Below are 6,676 nucleotides of genomic sequence, written 5' to 3'. Positions count from 1 at the left end.
CTCCTCCTCCTCCTCCTCCTCCTCCTCCTCCTCCTCCTTCTACTGCTCCTTGTAATATTCACTTATTAGTTAGTACATACCATGCATGTCCTTTTGGGTCTGAGTTGCCTCACTGAGAATGATATTTTCTAGTTCCATCCATTTCCCTGCTAAACTCATTCTTAATAGGTGAGTAGTATTCCTATGTGTAATTGAAGCACACTTTCTGTATTCTTAAATTGTTAAACTATGATGCTTATGTATACTTAGAGCAGTGTTTACACACCATCCACACACATACCCAAAATGTACACACTCACTTGTCAGGGAACACAGCATCAAACTGCCCTCTAAACTTTCATCTTTCCACTGATAAATAATTGTAACTCTCATACTTCAAAGAAGTTTCTTTCTGTATATATCTATATATGTTCATGTATATATTTCATTACATAGATAGGTATAGAGGTAGATATGTAGACAGGCAGACAAGCAGACAGATAGACAGACAGTTCATTCCTAGAGCTTATGAGCTCCCCAAAGAGGTTATGGCCAATTTAACAATATCAGGTACCTGTGGAGTGTATCTTTGGATAAAAATCAGAGATTATCAGTTATGTCAAACCGTGCATACCATCCTGCAACCATGGCCATATCTTATAATGACAGTTTCCCTGCTAGAATTTGATAGCAAGAGCCCCATTACCAAAGAAGACAGCAAACAATTGTGCCACTGCACATAGAGAAATAAAGTTGCTACTGACCAGGGAGTTTCCTCCTTTCTGGCCAGCTTTCAAAGTATGAGGGGCAGGTTGCTGGGCAGACTACCAATGTGGGGAAAGTTATCAACAATATTATCTGGCTGCAAGCACTGTGAACTAAAGCAATGATAGATATGGAAAAATTCATTTAATGAGGGCCTTCTGTGTGAAGCTCTGTAAACTATGTGACCCTAGGTTCCAACTAATACTGCTAATTGAAGTTTAGTGGGGCCATCAGAGGATATACAGCTTCAGATAGATTTCCATTTTCCCTTAGCAGAATATTAAGACTACTAGTTCAGTAGTGTGAAATACAGGGTCCTGGTCTACAGGATATATTCTATACTTGGTACCATAAATCCCATAGTGGAGAAGTTGTGTGAGGTTTGTGCTTACATGTGTTGTGATTTAACAAAGCAGTGAACCACCTTCTCTGTATGTGTGTATTTATACGAAAGGCATTTGATCTCTCAATCATGCTCAAAGAAGCTTCATTTTCTATGAATTATAATGGAAGTGGAAAAGTATGGCTATAAACAGTGCTGAGAATAAGTGGCTGTTGAGTGGTTCACCCTAAAAGACACATTTACAACTTCCTCTATATGGCATGCTGAATACTGTTGTAAAGGAGTAAATGTAATTATTGCAAGAGCCAGAAGAGAAGGAGAAAGGCTGAGAAATGCTGTTTTGTGTCCAATAAATGCTCATTTACGTTCCAAATTCTCTACTACAACTAGGGATAACTACATTAAATAATTTGAAACAAATATTCAATGCATAGTTATATGAAATACTAATTGTAACACGATCTTAGCTATTATAATTACTTCATCCTGAAATTCATTCTGGCTTATTTTTTCAACCAAACTTTATTTTATTCAATATATTTTGATCATATTCTTTCCCCTCCTGCAACTCTTTCCAGACCCTTGCTACCTCCCTAACAATGAAACTTCATGTTCCTTTTATCAAAAAATAAAAATACACACAAAACGTCAATAAACCAAAGAAAGCACACAAGTAAAATGAAGAACATTTGGTGTTGGACAGGTTCTCCTGAGAATGAGGCCTCCCTTGTATTTTCTTTTATATCTCTAATGTCAGGCTATTGGTAAAAACTTCCTAGTTGACATGAATTGCAAATGACTTCTTCATAAGAAGTGTGATTTGTACCCATTTCTCCGTTGTAATGAAATTTTGTTTGATTTAGACTTGAGCAGATATTGTACATACTGTCACAATCTTTTTGAATCTGTTGTATCAGGAAGACACTGTTTCCCTGGAATCATCTAGAATCATCCACTAACTCTTGATCTTACACTTTTTAGTCTCTAACTCTAAATGGATCCCTGAAGCTTGGGTGGATTTTGGAGGTTTAATAAATACATCACATTTAGAGCTGATTGCTCCATGTTTTTTAGTTTCTGGGTATAGTAGTTTGAAATAAATGGCCCTCACATGTCATAGGGAGTGACACTATTAGGTGGTATGGCATTATTGGACTCAGTCTCTTACTGCTGCCTGTATATCCAGAGGTAGAACTCCCAGCTAACTCTCCAGTACCATGTCTGCCTGTATGGCACCAGGCTTCTAGACATGATGGTAATGGACTAAATATCAGAACTGTAAGCCAGCCCAAATTAATGTTTTTATTTCTAAGAGGTTCCAGGTCATGGTGCCTCTTCAAAACAAACAAATCCTAATTAAGAAAGAACTTGGTTCCTGGAGTGGCCTATATCTATGATAGACGTGGTGATGCTTTCATTTGTAGAAATGTAAACTTTGGATTAGAAAACTTTAAAGTGTTGAACACTGTGGGGTCCTAAATCAAGAGTTTTCAGAGGAGAAAAATGTTAGTATCTGGCCTACAGACTGTTCTTGTAATATTTTGTTGAAGAATGCAACTGATCTCTGCCCTTAACCAAAATAACATACCTGAGAGTAAATTGAAGTGTTTGGATTAGTTGGGTTGGCAGAGAAAAATTTCTAAATAGTCTTGTATTGATTCTGTCTTGTAGTTATTAGTGTTCACTCTTATGAAGGTCTATAATTAAAAGAAGCAAGATAAACAAGGAAAAATACAATAGAGAAAAGGGGCTCCAGGAAGTGTAATGGAGCTAAATGCTTTGTTCAAGTTAAGTAGACAGATTAAAGAAAAGCCTTATGTTAAAGACTGTGGTGACATTGGGGAGAATTATTTATAAGTTTCACCTGTCAATTAAAAAGCTTATCACCAATGAGTTGAGGCAGAAAATAGGTGAGACATCTGATAGGAATTGGGAGAATTCTGGGAAATAGAGGCACAGAGATTCACACTAGAATGCAAGGATATGGATGAAAACTAGCATGTATCTGGACTCAGGTGAATAAAAGGAATAGTAAGTTAAGAGCTAGGTGGATAACAAACAAAAGCTTATAGCCTAGGCATTTATTAAAAACAATTTGTCTCAAAGTCATTACTGCTGGAAATTAAGTTTCTAGGAGGAAAATTTGATTTTATATAGTGTAGGATATCACTCAGCTAAGATTTCAACTTTTGGAAAGGAATTAAAAGAAATACCCAGAATCAGGTGTGTAGTACATGTCTTTAATCTTTGAACTCCAAAAGCAGAGGCAGGTGATATCTGAGTTTAAGGTCAGTCTGGTCTATGGGACAGCCATGTATAGGCAGTGAAGGAAGCCATCAACACCAGAAAGCTAATGAAGATATACTTGAATGAGAGAACAGTGTTATAGCCCCAGCAAATGGTAGAACTTTGCAGTTTCAGCCATGTTGTTCTGGCTTTAGAGTCAGGTATAGCCGAATGGGGTTATGGAATTAACCTGTGAAACTAAGAAAAGCCACTGAGGTCAGGCATGTATCAGAAGGGTCTATATATGGAGACCTAGATGGGCCATTGTGTGAAGCTGTGAAGGTAAAGTTAGGATTGCCTTGGAAAACCTAAAATTTTTGAAGTGCCAAAACCATGGGATACCTGCTGAAGAAAGCTGGTTTGGGGTGGGGATAAAGGGGTGGGGATATCCTCTTAGAGATAAGGGAGGAGGAATGGGATGAGGAACAGTCTGAGAAACTGTCAAAGGTCAGACCAGGAGAGGGAGAACAATTGGACTGCAAAGAAAAAAGAAAAAAGAAAAAAGAAAAAAAGACACTTTAAAATAATGTACTCTTTAAAAACTTAGGAGATAGTTGATGTCATAAAAAGAACTTAATACTTACTTCTGATAATAAATAATTCTCTCTACTGCTGACTTTTCAGTTCAATACCTTCTCAGGAATGTGTCAAAATGAAGTATTAAACGTTCCTGGGTTGTATTGGGAGGGTATGTATAGAAAGGCATTCTCTAGAGAAAGAAACTCAGAGAATCAATAAACCACCCCAAGATGCCTCCACAGAGCAGAGCAAAATTAGTATTATGAGACCATATGACAGATTAGACACTTTAACACACTTTATCACTTAGTTCCCATAACAAAATGAAATAGTTTCTTCAATATAAAAGTCAGGTGAATATAACTTAAAAAAAAAGAACAACCCTAATCAAAAAATTTTCTTCTTGCCTTAGATGATAATTAATACAGAGACCCACAATTAGACAATGGCCAATGTGTAGAAACACTATAGCCATGAAAAGTCTTATAGAGGAAAATATTTAATTTAGGTTGGCTTACAGTTTAGAAGTTTAGTCCCCTTTCTTCATGGTCCAATAGCATAGTAGCATGCAGGCAAACTTGCTGCTGGAGAGGTTGCTGAGAGTTCTACATCTGGATATTCAGGCATTCGTCAGAGACTGACTACTTCCAAGAAGACTGCATTATTCCAACGAAGTCACAAAACCAGATAGTATCATTCTATATGATACTATGAGGGCCATTTTTATTCAAAGCACTGAATCCACTGGAACCCACATCATATATACATTCAGTCGAATTTTAAAATTTCCATAAGTCTATAATAGTCTAAAACTTGTTTCAAAGGTCAAAGTCTCATGAAATTCAAGCAATCTCTTCACTGTGAGCTTCACTGAAATCAAAATCAAAAAGCAGATCACATAGTTCCAACACACAATGGCACAGGATATACATTAACTTTCCAAAGGGTTCCATAGTGAGGAAATACCAACAGTAAGCTGGGCAAACTCTAAAGTGCATTTCGATGTCTGATGTGAAAAGTCTTAAACTCCTTTCAGCTTTGCTGACTGTAACAGAGTTCTTCCTCTTGGGCTGTATCCACTCTTTAAAGACCTCTATCATTTTTATAAGATTGGATTTAAAATCATTAGCTTGTTCTTCAGCTATGTTAGAATATTTAGAATTTGTTGTGTTCTGGTGATGCCATATTGCTCTTGCTATTATTGATTGTGTTCTTACACTGGCCTTTAGTCATCCAGTAGTCCCTGCCAGGTCTCAGGGAATGTAGGCAGAATTGTGGGACAAAAATAGGGCACAGGAAACAGGGTGCAGTTTATTACTGTTTCATGTGCTTTAAGGGGACTTCGTCAAGGTCTTAGTGCCAGGGTCTTACCTGTTTGTTTCTGATACCCACAGGCCTCCAAGAATGCAGCCCAATTTGTGCACAGGAAAATAAACCACAGAGTACAGGATACAGTCTACCCCTATTAAATGTGCCCAAGGGAGATTCAGCAGGCAGGGAAATTGGGGGAGTTGTCTCACCTAGTTTTCACTTGTGCTGTCAGGCCTCCCAGAATGTAGACAGAGCTGTGGGCCAGAAAAAAAATAATTATAAGGGAATAAAACAAAAGCCAAAACAAAAACAAATCAAAACAAAAAACAACAACAAAAACAAACAAACAAACAAAAAACCAAGGTTACTAAAACAAACCTGTAAAATAAAAGAACTTCTGAAGGCATCACCATCCATGATTTCACATATGTACTACAGAGAAATAGTAATAAAAACCACATGATGGTGGTGTAAAATGTCAGGTTGATAAATGGAATCAAATGAAAGATCCCCCAAGTAAATCTACACATCAATGGACACTTAATTTTTGACAAAGAATCCAAAACTACACAATGGAAGAAAGAAAGCATCTTCAACAAACTGTGCTTATCTAACTGCTTGTCTGCATATAAATAGATCCATATCTATCACCTTAGTCAAAATTTAAGTCTAGGTGGATCAAAGACCCAACATAAAACCAGATACACTAAATCTGATAGGAGAGAAATTGGAAAACTGCTTCAATGCACTGGCACATAAGGCAACTTACTAAACAGAATACCAAAAGATCAGGCACTAAGATCAACAATTAATTAATGGGACCTCATGAAACTCAAAAGGTTATATAAGGGAAAGGGCACTGTCAAAAGGACAAAACAGCAGCCTTCAGAAAGATTTTCACCAACTCCATATCTGACAAAGGGCTGTCAGATAAGGAGTTATGTCTTTATACATTCAAAATATATAAAGAACTCAAGCAATGAGACATCAACAAGCCAAATAACACAATTTATTAAATTTTTAAAAATTTTTAAATTTTATTAAAATTTTTTAAATTTTAAAATGAAGTACAGAGCTAAACAGGGAATTCTCAACAGAGGAATCACCAATAGCTGGGAATCAATGAAAGAAATGTTCAACACACTTAGTAATCAGGGAAATGTAAAGCCAAACAGCTCTCAGGCTCTATCTTATACTCATCAGAATAACTAAGATTAAAAACTCAAGCAACAGCTCATGATGACAGGGACATGGAGGACAGGAAACACCACTCTATTGTTGGTGGAAGTGACAACTTGTACAACTACTTTGGAAATCAATTTGGTAGTTTCTCGGAAAATTGACTACTCCAAGACCCAGCTATACCAAACCTGGGCATATACCCAAAAGATGCTCTACCATACCACAAGGACACTTGCTTAACTATGTTTAAAGCTTTGTTTGTAATAGCCAGAAACTCAAAACAATTTAGAT

At 36.8% G+C, this 6,676-nt stretch overlaps 1 long non-coding RNA gene across 1 annotated transcript in view; it reads right to left on the bottom strand.

Annotated features, from left to right (window-relative positions):
* The window catches only part of LOC114632273, a 127,495-nt gene extending 122,751 nt beyond the window's left edge, over window positions 1-4,744 (bottom strand). The window contains exon 1 of the long non-coding RNA XR_003713060.1: window positions 4,411-4,744. This is a non-coding gene — a long non-coding RNA (uncharacterized LOC114632273). The remainder of the gene's footprint in view (window positions 1-4,410) is intronic.
* Window positions 4,745-6,676: the final 1,932 nt, after the last annotated feature.

The sequence above is a fragment of the Grammomys surdaster genome, unplaced genomic scaffold (assembly GCF_004785775.1).
Source record: "Grammomys surdaster isolate TR1022 unplaced genomic scaffold, NIH_TR_1.0 372, whole genome shotgun sequence".
In the NCBI taxonomy this organism is placed as follows: Eukaryota; Metazoa; Chordata; class Mammalia; order Rodentia; family Muridae; genus Grammomys; species Grammomys surdaster.
Note: the sequence above shows the minus strand (reverse complement) of the source record. Positions and strands in the feature narration are given on the sequence as shown.